The sequence below is a fragment of the Oncorhynchus tshawytscha genome, linkage group LG12, assembly GCF_018296145.1.
Source record: "Oncorhynchus tshawytscha isolate Ot180627B linkage group LG12, Otsh_v2.0, whole genome shotgun sequence".
Lineage (NCBI taxonomy): Eukaryota > Metazoa > Chordata > Actinopteri > Salmoniformes > Salmonidae > Oncorhynchus > Oncorhynchus tshawytscha.
The window spans coordinates 13,789,143-13,795,485 of record NC_056440.1 but is presented as its reverse complement, the minus strand read 5'-3'; positions in this window follow the sequence as shown (position 1 = coordinate 13,795,485).

Sequence of the window (6,343 nt, the reverse complement as noted above, 5' to 3'; positions counted from 1 at the left end):
GCTTTCTTGGGAACAGGAACAATGGTGGCCCTCTTGAAGCATGTGGGAACAGCAGACTGGGATAAGGATTGATTGAAAATGTCCGTAAACACACCAGCCAGCTAGTCTGCCTATGCTCTGAGGGCGTGGCTGGGGATACCGTCTGGGCCTGCAGCATTGCGAGGGTTAACACGTTTAAATGTTTTGCTCACGTCGGCTGCAGTGAAGGAGAGTCCGCAGGTTTTGGTAGCGGGCCGTGTCAGTGGCACTGTATTGTCCTCAAAGCGAGCAAAAAAGTTATTTAGTCTGCCTGGGAGCAAGACATCCTGGTCCGTGACGGGGCTGGTTTTCTTTTTGTAATCCGTGATTGACTGTAGACCCTGCCACATACCTTTTGTGTCTGAGCCGTTGAATTGCAACTCTACTTTGTCTCTAAACTGACGCTTAGCTTGTTTGATTGCTTTGCTTTGCGGAGGGAATAGCTACACTGTTTGTATTCGGTCATGTTTCCGGTCACCTTGCCCTGGTTAAAAGCAGTGGTTTGCGCTTTCAGTTTCGTGCGAATGCTGCCATCAATCCATGGTTTCTGGTTTGGGAATGTTTTAATCGTTGCTGTGGGTATGACATCGCTGATGCACTTTCTAATGAACTCGCTCACCGAATCAGCGTATTCATCAATGTTGTTGTTGGACGCAATGAACATATCCCAGTCCATGTGATCGAAGCTATCTTGAAGCGTGGAATCAGATTGGTCGGGCCAGCGTTGAACAGACCTGAGCGCGGAAGCTTCTTTTTTTAGTTTCTGTCTGTAGGCTGGAAGCAACAAAATGGAGTCGTGGTCAGCTTTTCCGAAAGGAGGACGGGGGAGGGCCTTATATGTGCCGCGAAAGTTAGAATAACAATGATCCAGGGTTTTACTAGCCCAGGTAGCGCAATCGATATGCTGATAGAATTTAGGGAGTCTTGTTTTCAGTTTAGCCTTGTTAAAATCCCCAGCTACAATGAATGCAGCCTCAGGATATGTGGTTTCCAGTTTACATAGAGCCACTGAATCCGTACCCCACATGACTCTCTGTCTCTCTGTTTCAGTAGCTAGTATTCTGGCACTATGACGTACTCCAAATGACTCTCTGTCTCTCTGTTTCAGTAGTTAGAATTCTGCCACTGATTCCGTACCCCACATGACTCTCTGTCTCCCTATTTCAGTAGCTAGTATTCTGGCACTATGACGTACCCCACATGACTCTCTGTCTCTCTGTTTCAGTAGCTAGAATTCTGCCACTATGACGTACTCCACATGACTCTGTCTCTCTGTTTCAATAGCTAGTTTTCTGGCACTATGACGTACGCCACATGACTCTCTGTCTCTCTGTTTCAGTAGCTAGTATTCTGGCACTATGACGTACCCCACATGACTCTCTGTCTCTCTGTTTCAGTAGCTAGAATTCTGCCACTATGACGTACTCCACATGACTCTCTGTCTCTGTTTCAATAGCTAGTTTTCTGGCACTATGACGTACGCCACATGACTCTGTCTCTCTGTTTCAGTAGCTAGTATTCTGCCACTATGACGTACTCCACATGACTCTCTGTCTCTCTGTTTCAGTAGCTAGTATTCTGCCACTATGACGTACCCCACATGACTCTCTGTCTCTCTGTTTCAGTAGTTAGTATTCTGGCACTGTGACTGACCTTTTTTCACAACAGACAGAGTTGGTGTGTTTATATTCCCTATGTAGTGCACTACCAGAACCTTTGGGAACCTGGTAAAATGTAATACACTATAAAGGGATAAGGGTATGATTTGGGACATAAACAGAACTGTTTATATTTGTCATATTTTATTGTATTATATTTGGAGTCATAGCTAGCAATACCCTGCGTGTTGGTTTCTTCTCAGAATAGGTCTATGCACTAATAGGCCTTCTACTGAACACACACACACACGCACACGCTCACACACGCACACACACACTGCCTACGTACCTTGACTGCCTCCATGTGTGAGACTCTGTCAAACAGCATGCCGTTAACAGTCACTATCTGATCCCCGACCCTCAGTCCTTCATTCTCGGCAAAAGATCCGGGTTCTACTAGCGACACATAGATTCCCACACCGTGCTCAGAACCTCCCCGGATGCTGAACCCTAAGCCCTCATTGCTCTTGCTGCGTCTCAGTGTCACTTCGCGGATCTCTCCAACAGCCTCCCCCTGCATAAAAGACAGGGGAGCTGTCCCATCCGCGGTCGTGCTGAAACTATCGGGGCAGGGGCAAGCTTCTGGTGATGTGAAACAAGAAAGATCATGAGGCAACTGGGGCTCATGCGGGTTCATAAAGTGTGTAGTGGGAATTGGGACATAGCTGTTTGCAGTATTGCCTACTCCTCCAAAGCTTTCAGGGTTGTTGACACTGTTTAGTGGTAGATGATCCGTTTTAAGGTACAGGCCCTCGGAAGTATACTGGTCGAACAACAGCTGATCTGAGCGGGGAATTACCAAACGTAACATGGGGAGGAGTTGTCGTTTGTTCGGCGTGTTGAGGATTATTTTGAGAGTTTGAACCAAGTCGAAGACGTTGCGTTTAGCGTGGTAAACATTGAGGCAGTGGATAAATTGTTCTCTTTCGAAGTCAGTGAGCAGCAAGTTGAGCGCGTTGTGCAGCTTCCGAACGTTGGCTGACAGCCCTCGGCCGCCCGACCCAGTCCCGGAGTTGCTGGCCGTCGTTGAATTGAGTGAAACGTGCTCCAAATCACTGCTCATCATCCTACAATTTTAACGTAAACACCGCAACGCAGACAGAGATGGTCAGATAATCAGGCATTTATAATAATTCTGTAGATGTCACTCCGCTCCGAAAACATAGGTGACCGCACCGCGATTCTTGGAGGAAGTCACCTTTAAAAATGGTAATTGTTCCGATGTTTGTAGGTAGGGTCAAATTCTATCTGCTTACCATTGTCGTCGCATCTTCTATCTTCATCTATTTATGTAGAGTCCGGTTTTGTGTGAAGGTGCGTGGTAGATGATGGTGAGAAAATAATTGATTCAAAAAGTTGCTATAAATACTCGTGCAGATTAGGAATATTTATTGTCGGGTCACAAGTTTTATTCAACGGAATATGATCCTGGATATCCAAGAAGATGCATCACAAGCGCGCGCATTTTACGCGACAACCACAATCAAAAATTGTCACATTAATATATTCTTCAGGGTTTTCTGGGTGAAAACTGTTCGCAAATTGTCCTCTCTGTACCTCTCTTCGATAATTATAGAAACCGAAGTGGAAAAGCTGGTTGTTTATCGTTCATCCCAGTGTCCCCCGTTTCTCTGTCGGATAAGATCATGTTGTTCACTTGTAAGCTCCGCTGACTTGCTTTGCTCGCTCAGACTTTTCTGAATAGGAATTTACGCATTGTGTGGAGTAGGCCTATGTGAGTGTGTTGCTTAGAAACCGACAGCGGTTCGCGAGGCGTTACACACAGACGCTGGGCAATACATGATTTGGTCTCATTGAAGAAACGCACAGATATAATGTAAGTTTCCAGCTACAGTATCATCATGCTCCAGTTAATTTACCTTACATAATATAGTTCCATGATATCCATGAGATCTACCCAGGCTAGGGAGAGTGGCAAAGAGCATGCTCTACTTCCTTTCAATCACGTGTATGGACCAGTACAGGGCTACAAGTCCCCATTCAGTCTACTATCTTACATCTCTGACAAGTCTATTCATTATTTAGGTCAGTATTTGGAGCTCTTCTGTATTTGAGTTACTGTAGCTGGTGGTTCTCTATTTGTAGGGAGCTGGTTAACAGTAGGCATCCAACAGCTGTTAAAGCTGCATTAGCAATGTCTCTACAAAGACCTCATCTACTCATATCTGCACACCTTACCAAAGGCTAATTATAAACATTGCTATTTTTAGGCAATAAGCCTTCTCTATCCTATCTGCATATTTCCTCTTCCAGATGGACTCCAGGCTATTTGCTAAGGATAAGATTATTAAGATAAGTAATACAGTTCATCTGTAATAATAACAACAGCGGGCAACCAGCCATATTGAAACTAAATTAGACAACAGAGAATGTTCATGAAAAAATGACATCATATTGTTCTCCATTCTTGTGTAATACCCGTTGAGCAAATGTCTTTCTCTCTCTCTCTCTCGCTCTCTCTGACACACACACATACACACACGCGCGCGCGCACGCGCACACATGATGTAAATCACCCCCACAAACTCAAAACAAGCTCCAAATAGACTGATTATGTCACTACTACATTATACACCGACTTTAGGAACACCTGCCCTTTCCATTAAATAGACGTCACCTGTTAAATCCACTTCAATCAGTGTAGATGAAGGGGAGGAGACAGTTCAAATAATATTTGTTAAGCCTTGAGACCATTGAGACATGGACTGTGTGCCATTCAGAGACTTAATGGGCAAGACAATAAATGTAAGTGCCTTTGAATGGGGTATGGTAGGAGGTGCCAGGCGCACCATTTTGAGTGTGTCAAGAACTGAAACATTGCTGGGTTTTTCACGCTCAACAGTTTTCCGTGTGTATAAAGAATGGTCCACCATCCAAAGGACATCCAGCCAACGGCATGCCAGTGGTCGAAAATGTGTCATTGATGAAAAAGGACAAAGGAGACTGACACGAATTGTGCAGAGCAACAGACGGGCTACAGTTAGTCAACTGACAGTCCAGGACAACATTGGTGCCCAACGACCAATAACAGAATGCCCAACTCATCATACCTTGACATGAATGGGGTATGGCAGCGACGACCTTACAGAGTTCCACTTCTTTCAGCAAAAAAACAAGAAACTCTGGTTTCAGTGGGCTAAAGGAACAAAAACACTGGACATTGGACAATTGGAAAAACTTTGCCTTGTCTGATGAATCCCGGTTCCTGTGGTTTCACGCTAATGGGAGGACTAGGGTATGGAGAAAAGCACGAGTACATGCATCCATCATGCCGCGTGTCAACATTACAGGGTGATGGTGATAGTGTAGGGTGTGTTTTCATGGCACACATTAGGCCCATTGATAAAAGTGGAGCAACATTTGAATGCCACAGGATATTTGAACATCATTGCCAATCAGGTGCATCCCTCCATGGCAACAGTGTGTCCATCTGCTAATTGATTGATTTCAGCAGGATAATGCCCCATGTCACAAGACTAGGATTGTCCAGAAATGGTTCCACGAACATGACAGTGAATTCAGCTTACTGCAGTGGCCTGTCTAGTCACCAGATCTCAATCCAATTGAGCATCTGTAGGATGAGATAGAACATGCTATTCAGAGTAGAGATCCACTACCAGCCAACTTGCTACAACTGCGAGAAGCATTGGAGTCAACATGGGCAGGCAACCTTGTGGAATGCTTTTGACACCTCGTAGAGTCCATGGCCTGACGAATTGAGGCTGTTCTGAGGGCAAAAAGGGGGTGCAACTCAATATTAGGAAGGTGTTCTTAATGTTTTGTACACTCATTGTATATGCCAAGCACTGTATAATTAAATATCTCATGAGACAATGTTAATCATTTACCGAGCTGTAAAACAACAACAGAATCAATCAGCTCTCTGTTGTTTAACTAAACATGTCCAATAAACTGGTCATTAGTGAGAGCAGAACAGGAAACGTTTATCCACCTCCTTGAGAGATGAAAAACGGTGTGCATGCATCCCAAATGGCACCCTATACCCTATTTTTGACCAGGGCTCATAAGTAGTGCACTATATAAGGAATACATTTGGGATTGAACCACACTGGCTCCCTACCTGGGAGGGAACAGCCTAGCAGGCCGCCCTCCCATCACCTCATCTTGTTCAACCCTGTCCAACTCTCAATCATATTAACAGGCTGTTAAAAGACAGTACATCATTTACAACGAGACACAGCACATCTGTCTTAGAATATGGGAGTGGTTAGTTTGTGTCTGAATTAAGGTGAAGTGGGTGAGGTAGGCCATGTCTCTTGTGACAAGATGAATTTTCACTCCGCTAGCTATCTTCAAAGCCAAGCAGCATAGAGATACAGACAGTCCCCCTCTCCTCTCCCCTCCTCAGCAATGCATTTAATACCACCTAGGCTTTGTTATACTGCTCTGTACATACTGTATGGGAGGGAGACATTTGGTGAAATGTAAAAAATACATTGAGAAGGAATGTGTTAGCCTGGTCCCAGATCTGTTTATGCTGTCATGGTAACTCCATTGTTGTCATTGTCAAGCCAAACATTTGTCATGAAAGTGAGTGACAAAAAGTTGGCATGCTAGCACAAACAGACTGGCACTCAGGCTAAGAACGTGTGTAGTGTGTATATGAAACACATTGCATTACTGTT